Raw genomic sequence first — 8,166 nt, 5'->3', positions numbered from 1 at the left:
ATGGATCCTTTTGGAGCATCCCCAATGTAATGGCTAATTTGCCATTTGGCAATTCACATTGGGGATGTACCCTCCCCCTCCAGAAATGCCTCCCAAAGTCCCCTGCTGGGGAGGAGGCAGGACCTGGCAGCCCTACAAGGTCAGATTCAAAGCTGAAACAATCTAAACTTTTATTAAGCAGGATGAACTGGAGAGTGAACAGATAGCATTATAGCCTTTTTTATTCATGCAGGGCTTCCTTGCGTTTGAAGGCTGAATGACAGGCAGACAAGAGGTGAAGCTGATACTATCACAGTATCTTCATGCTGGATACAGCTGAATTTGTAATAATGGTGACCATCATACATTCTGGAATGGCGTAAGACTGTAGCAATGCTATATCATAAAAGGTACAGAGACAAAACAAAAAAATGGAGATACACAGTAAGAAGGACTTAGTGAGGAAAACCAAAACTGTATATAAACAAAGAACCATCCAATTACAACATATGAATATCCAAAATAATTTATAACTCTGAAATAGTGTCACTGTAAACAATGATATCACTGTAAATATACAATAACAAACCAACTTCTACTATTGTAATCACAGTAAGGAAGAATAATCACTGTGAATGCTGTGATGATTATAATCCTGGCATTCTAACAAGATACGCCTGTAGAAGAGATGAACAAAAATAAAAGTTCTAGTGCAAATATTTTTCATCCAGGAAACATCTCATGCGGAAAGGATTCAAAGTGTAAGGTTTTAACATGATCTCATGCGATGGCAATATACACAGTTTTTGAATTGCAGTTGGAGAACATGGACAATTTATATTTAAACCCCATAGTAGGATGGACAAATTCTTTAATTTCCAATGCCATAGGACATGAGGCACAAGAATGCTATTTGAAATGACTTCTAGGTGTTTGTTCCTGTCTGGAAAGTTGTAAATAATCAGATCTAATCAGGGGTCATTTCGTAGAAAAAGAGGTGCAGGAGCTCATTAGCATAACTTATTTGCATATGCCATACCCTCTGACATCACCTGTTTGCAGGATGGACTCTATAGAATTATGCCTCATGAAGGTCTAAAAGAATTTTTGTAAACAACATTTGAAACACACTTTTTAAAATGATGGTCCCTTTAAGCCCTGGGCGGTGTATTACTTTAAATACTGAGACTCTTCCTGGTCATTTGAGCACTTTAATCCATGGGGTTTGGAAGAGCAGCATTTGCAGTAATCCATTGATATGAGAGATTTATAATGAAGGGTAAGCAATTCATTGTTGAGATTCTTTATAATTGAGTGTTTCATTCATTTTTATTTAAGTTGTTTGTAATATAATTTTTCAGAAGGAAAGGTTTGGCTTTTGAGAAAGCATTGGCGAAACTTGGGAACTTTGCAGCTAGCCATCAACCTTACACCTTGAATCCTTTCTGCATGAGATGTTTCCTGGATGAAAATTATTTGCACGGGAACTTTTATTTTTGTTCATCTCTTCTACAGGGGTATCTTGTTTGAATGCCAGGATTATAATAATCACAGTGTTCATAGTGATTATTCTTCCTTACTGTGATTACAATAGTAGAAGTTGGTTTGTTATTGTATATTTACAGTGATATTGTTTACAGTGACACTATTTCAGAGTTGTAAATTATTTTGGATATTCACATGTTGTAACTGGATGGTTCTTTGTTTATACACAGTTTTGGTTTTCCTTACTACATACATCATAAAATCCGACTCTAGGGTTGCGGTGCTCATCTCCGTTTCAAAGCCGAAGAGCCAGCGCTGTCCGAAGACGTTTCCGTGGTTATGTGGCCAGCATGACTAAACACCAAGGCGCGCGGAACGCTGTTACCTTCCCACCAAAATGGTACCTATTTATCTACTTGCAATTTCTTGCTTTCGAACTGCTAGGTTGGCAGGAGCTGGAACTAGAGATGGGAGCTCACTCCGTCATGCGGCACCCCTGGGTCTCGAACGGCTGAACTACCGACCTTCCACAGCCTGCAGTTCAGCGTCTTAACCACTTGAGCCACCGCAGCTTACAAACTGTATAAAAACACTAAAACAAGAAGGCTGATAAAATCACAATAGAATCCTACATATAAGAAATTATAAAGTCCTAGTACAACTAATGTAACAATGGCTGACGTTTGCAGCAATCACAATATGCAGACAGCTGGTCTGGGTTGCATCAGGATGTTGGTGATATAATACTATTGATATTGATGTTACTATTGTTGTTGGTGTTGGGGCCAGGGCCTTGCTCTAAATGGTGTGGCTTCCTAATCAAAGGCCTGGTGGAAGAGCTCTGTCTTGCAGGCCCAGCAGAACTGTAAAAGGTCCTGTAGGGCCCTGATGTCCTCCGGGAGCTTATTTCACCAGTATGGAGCCGCCACAGAGAAGGCCCTGGCCCTCATTGCAGTCAGCCTGGCTTCCTTGGGGCCCAGAAGGGAACCAACTGCCGAACCAGCCGAAGATGATAAAAGGCCGATTAAGCAGTGGCCTCTACCTATGCCTCCATTGTCAAGGAGGTATCCAGGAGCACCCCCAGACTCCTAACCTCCGATGCTGGCATGAGAGGTGCCCCATCGAAGGCTGGGAGCGGGACCCCCAACCCTGAACCGCCACGGCTCAGGCACAGGACCTCTGTCTTCACCGGATTCAGCTTCAACCGGCTCAGCCGAAGCCAGCCAGCCACGGCCTGTAACGCCTGGTCCCGATCTTCCGGTCTGGAGTCCAACCGACCACCCAACATCTGATAGAGCTGGGTGTCATCAGTGTACTGATGGCAACCCAACCCATACCTCCGAGCCCCCTGGGCAAGGGGGCGCATAAAGATGTTAAACAACATCAGGGACAGTACTGCACCCTGGGGTACACCACACTCAAGTGGGCATCTCCCGGATTGCTGTTCCCCAAGCACCACCCTTTGTCCCCGACCCTGGAGAAAAGAGACAAGCCACTGTAAAGCAAGTCCCTGTATTCCCACGGTGGGAACAGCAGTGGGCAAGCAGCTGGTGGTTGACCATGTCGAACGCAGCCAACAGGTCTAGCAACAGCAACGCCACCGACCCACACCAATCCAGGTGCCTACGGAGGTCGTCAGTAAGAGCGACCAATGCCGTCTCCGTCCCGTGACCTGGGTGAAAACCGGACTGGAAGGGATCTAAAGTAGAAGCGTCATCCAGAAAACCCTAAAGCTGTCCCGCCACCGCCCTCTCAATCAATTTGCCCAAATAGGGCAAACCGGCCGATAGTTGGCCAATTCGGCCGGATCCAGAGATGTTTTTTCAGGAGAGGATGGACCATCGCCTCCCTGAGAGCTCCCAGGAACCGTCCCTCAGCAAGAGCTCCTCGAAACCCCTCATGGCCTGCTTTAATGAGCCAGGAAGGGCACAGATCAAGGACGCACGTGGTTGGGCGTACAGTTACGAGGAATCTGTCAACTTCCTCAAGGCTGAGCAGGTCAAAATGATCCAAAACCGACGCAGACGTGCCAGGGGCCTCGAGTTCACTCACTGTTTCAAGCATGGTGGGGGCGGTCATGGCGAAGCGTCAAGACTTTATCCGCAAAATAGCTTGCAAAAGCCTCACAGCCGATCTCCAATTCCCTCGCATTTGGGCTGTTCTGAATAATTGGGCTGGGCGTGAGCTAGCGGACGCAATCTCCTCTGCAAAGAACACCCTCTTTGCAGCCTTGACTGTCATCTCATAGGATCTCATAAACGTCCTATAAGATGCTTTTGTGGCTTCGTCGCGAACACGTCGCCACCGTCTCAACTCCCGCTTCATACCCCTCAGCTCCTGGGTATACCATGGAGCAAGTTTGGCGCGGGAGTGCAGAGGGCGCCGGGGAGCGATCTCATCAATGGCAGAAGAGAGTCGGCTACACCAGTCCTCGACAAACTCATCTAATGAGCTGCCGAGGAGCATCGGATCCCGCAGGGCCCTCTGAAGCTGCAATGGGTCCATTAGGCTCCGCAGGCGAGCTAAAATACGCTCACCGCATAAACAGGGTCGGAGTGGAACATTCAGACGGGCCTTCAGGGCATGGTGGTCCGACCATGGTACTGCCAAAGCAGTAATCTGGTCCACTGTTACCCCAGCCGCAAAGACCAAATCGAGCGTGTGACCGGCCCGGTGAGTGGGAATCGTTATAAATTGGGAGAGTCCCAGTGCCGCCATAGACAACACTAGGTCCGCAGCCTGTATGGAGGTTGCGTCATTAGCATGGACGTTGAAGTCACCCAGGAATATAAGCCTAGGGTGCTCCAGCGCCCAGCCTGATACGGCCTCCAACAGGGATGGTAGGCTATTGGCCGGCACGTTAGGCGGTCGGTACACCAGCCAAATCGCCACACTCTCCCCGGCTTCCCATACTAGGCCGACACACTCCATGCCTGTGATCTCTAACGGCGGGAGCGCCCTAAATGAGTAAGCCTCCCGAATGAAAATAGCCACTCCGACCCCCTCCCCCTAGTCCGTGATTGGTGAAGGACCGAAAACCCGGGAGGGGCAAGCTGGGAGAGCGCTATGGTCTCCCCATCCCGCACCCAGGTTTCGGTCACACACATCCACTCTCTGCTCTAGCAGAAAGTCCCAAAGGACTGCGGTCTTATTGTTTATGGACCTGGCGTTGCTCAACACCAATGACGGAGGGGAGTCAACCATCCTAGCCCCACCGCTGACCACCTTCGGGATGGGTCACAGGCTGGAAGGGCACCGAGCCAATCTATTTCTCCATGTCCTTCCCTTAGTTCTCTGCCTGGGCCCACTGCTATACTTCCCCCTCCCCAGGAGCACTGGAATTTGTTGGGCAGGCATCACCATCCCTACCCATCTTCGCATCAGCCACAAACTGCTAGAGGGTGATGAACTACTTACCCAGAATACTCTGGGAAGACTGCTGTTCCGATGCTGAAAATTTACATTAACCCTCCCGTCCTATTAAAACATACGCTCCCAACAATTGCTACCAATAAAACCCCAGTTGTAAGCGGCAATCCCAATTTACAATAATACAAATACATAATTCCTAGCAATTTAGAACATTATTCATCCTTTAGAACAGTTGGGGAACAGTTCCCTAATGCTTCATAGAAGCAACCACTCCCTCCCACTTAATTCCTATTAAGTTGGGCTTTCAACACCAGGTCCAGAACTTCTGGGCTAGAGGCAGACTGGCCACCCAACAGCAGGTAGAGCTGGGTGTCATCCGCATATTGGTGACAACCCAGCCCATGCCTCCAGGCAATCTGGGCAAGGGGGTGCATGTAGATGTTGAACAACATTGGGGAGTGCACTGCTTCCTGAGGCACTCCACAAACTAGTGGGTGCCTTCGGGACAGCTGTTCCCCAACAGCCACCATTTGTTGTGACCCTGGAGAAACGAGGAGAGCCACTATAAGGCAGACCCCTGAATCCCAGTGTCGGCAAGGCGGTGGATCAGTAGTTGGTAGTCAACTGTGTCAAATGCCGCTGACAGGTCCAACAACACTGAACCGCCCTGATCCAGAAGCCTTCAAAGGTCGTCCGTGAGGGTGACCAGTACTGTCTCCGTCCCATGGCCTGGTTGGAAGCCAGACAGGAAGGGGTCTAATATGGAGGTGTCATCCAAGAAGCTTTGCAGCTGAATCGCCACCGCTCTCTCAATTAGTTTGCCCAAACAGGGCAAATTGGAGACTGGCTGGTAGTTAGCCAATTCGGCCGGGTCCAAGGATGGTTTTTTTAAGAGAGGGTGTACCACTGCATTCTTGAGTGCCCCCGGGAACAGCCCCCCAGAGAGGGACTCGTTGACAATTTCCCTTAGGGCATCTCGTAGCCTGTCATGACCGGCTTTAATTAGCCACAACGGGCATGGGTCGAGGCTGCAGGTGGTTGGGCGAACAGTTGAGAGTAAATTGTCGACCTCCTCTAGGCTGAGTGGACTGAAATAATCCAAAACTTGACAAGAAGACGTGCATGGAGCCTAGAGTTCCCTTACTGTATCAACTGTGGTAGGAAGGTTGCACAAGACTTTATCTGCAAAATAATATTCCCAGAGAAAGAAAATATCTTGGTTTTTAATCTCTTGCCCTAATTCAAAGCACTTAGAAGCAACATGAAAAGTATGTTAACATGGTTTTTGAATTTGAGGGGAAATAAGTCATGAGAATATTGGTTTGGGTGCCACTTAGATTTCCATAGACGTAACAAAGGGTGTGATTTTAATCAAATCCCCCTTCCACAGGAGATCTCCACTGACCGCCAAGCTATTCTAATGCTGGGGATGCATTTGGGGCTTTTGTAGGAGGGAAGAATTGGTAAAAATCCTCTCTGCACTCTTGCAATCTAAGGAGGATCCAAGCAATTATTCTATTCCCTCCTCCATTCAAGTGATGGTTAAAAAACCACAGCCAAAAAAGTCCATTTTCTGAGTCTCGTAAAACTACTAGAAATGCTATGAATAGTTCTTCAGTTCTTTGGATTTCATCCTATTTCCAATGCAGCCCAACATTTATAAATTTCCTATCACACAGGTGTTTGACTTCAACTTTTATTATTATTACAAATGTATAGTATTATTTTTATTAAAAAATTCACACTGAAGCAATTCAATTTAATTACAACCAAGAATAAAAAATATATGCAAGGAATGAAAGCGTAGTTTTTAACAGTCTTCCAAGAGCAATATGAGGACATCTTAAAAACAGTAAATGCAAGGCCTACTGGTCTGGGTGCTTCTTATAATTATCTATTGAGCACAGCTGCCTTTGCTCCAACAGGTCAAATGGAGAGATGAGTGGATGGCAGCAAGAACTAGGAAACAAGACTCCCACCACCCCTCACTTTGGGAACATGTTGGGTAGGTGCTACTAGATGCAAACTTCTTCCTCTTCCACGAGCAAAACAGACAACTGACCCAAGCTTGTTGACTGAGGAATTATAGTTCTGACCTTCAAAGATCAAGACATGGGGCAGGAAGGGATGTGTGGGGCCTTTGTACACTGATTTCATTAGAGATGAAGGAGCACTTAAAATCTAGCTATTCCATATCAAATATTCCTTCAAATATAAACAAACCAGAAAACAAATCTGCATTAGGAAAATGTGTTTGGTGTTTTTCAAACCTTATCAGCCACCATAGAATACACCGTTTCACATGGGCCAGCACTGACCAACTGAAACAGCACATGAGCTGTACACAGAGCTAGGTAACCAAAAAACCTCTACAAGAATGGAAGATGACCTATGTGAAATTATATAAAAAGGAAAACTGAAGTCAGGCACACTTCCACAAATAGTTAACATGAGAAAATACAAACTAAACAATTCCAAAAGTATACTAGATTACAGATATAAAACATTATTTAAACTGCTGTTAAAAAGGGACATCTTCAGTCTACATTGTGTAATACTTTTTAGTGTCTACACAAGACAGATTTCTTTAAAAAAATTAAATAGTATTAATTTACTACTAAATATTTAGGAGATAACAGTGCATTAAGGACTTTCCCCCCATAAAGCAATACACATCGTTCTGGTGTGGCAAAACGTTGAGATTATACATAGCCTTATGTACAATGCTTATTTTATCCTACTACAGTAATCTTTGCTTAATGTTATTTAAGTACCATCACTGAAGATTATGAAGGGGAAATAAGCTTATATAAAATATTGTACATAATCAAATACTTCAAGCTTCCACCTCCCCAGCCTCAGGACACCCTCCCAACCCCCCAACCCCTGCCAAAGATACAGTGTCACAGATACAGTGCAGGACTTGCAGCTTTCACAAGATTCTTCCTTCATTATGCAGCTTGTGCTACAATAGATTTCATCTATGCTTTGCTAAGCCGATTTCTCCCGCTTTTTTCTTCTAAACTCAGAAGAGAAACATTATGAAATCAGGGTTGATCAGCCACTGTCACCCACAGTAGCAAGAATGACATCAGTGTTCACTTTGTGGAGCCCATGTGACAGAAACAAGAGACTGCAAACAATATTGAAGCTGCCTATACAAGTAAGAATTAGCAGAGCTGCATGCTTATGAAAATCTGTGGGTCCTCCAGTGTTTCCATAACATACAACATATTTACATTAAACAGCGTTGATTCATGAAATTTCCCCTGAAACCAAGCTACCTCATCTTGGTTCACTTAGCCCTGCAATACACAAGACACTCATCTT

This window comes from Gekko japonicus, unplaced genomic scaffold, assembly GCF_001447785.1.
Source record: "Gekko japonicus isolate JY-2015 unplaced genomic scaffold, Gekko_japonicus_V1.1 scaffold880, whole genome shotgun sequence".
Lineage (NCBI taxonomy): Eukaryota > Metazoa > Chordata > Lepidosauria > Squamata > Gekkonidae > Gekko > Gekko japonicus.
The sequence above is the reverse complement of the archived record's forward strand: the minus strand, read 5'-3'. Positions refer to the sequence as shown.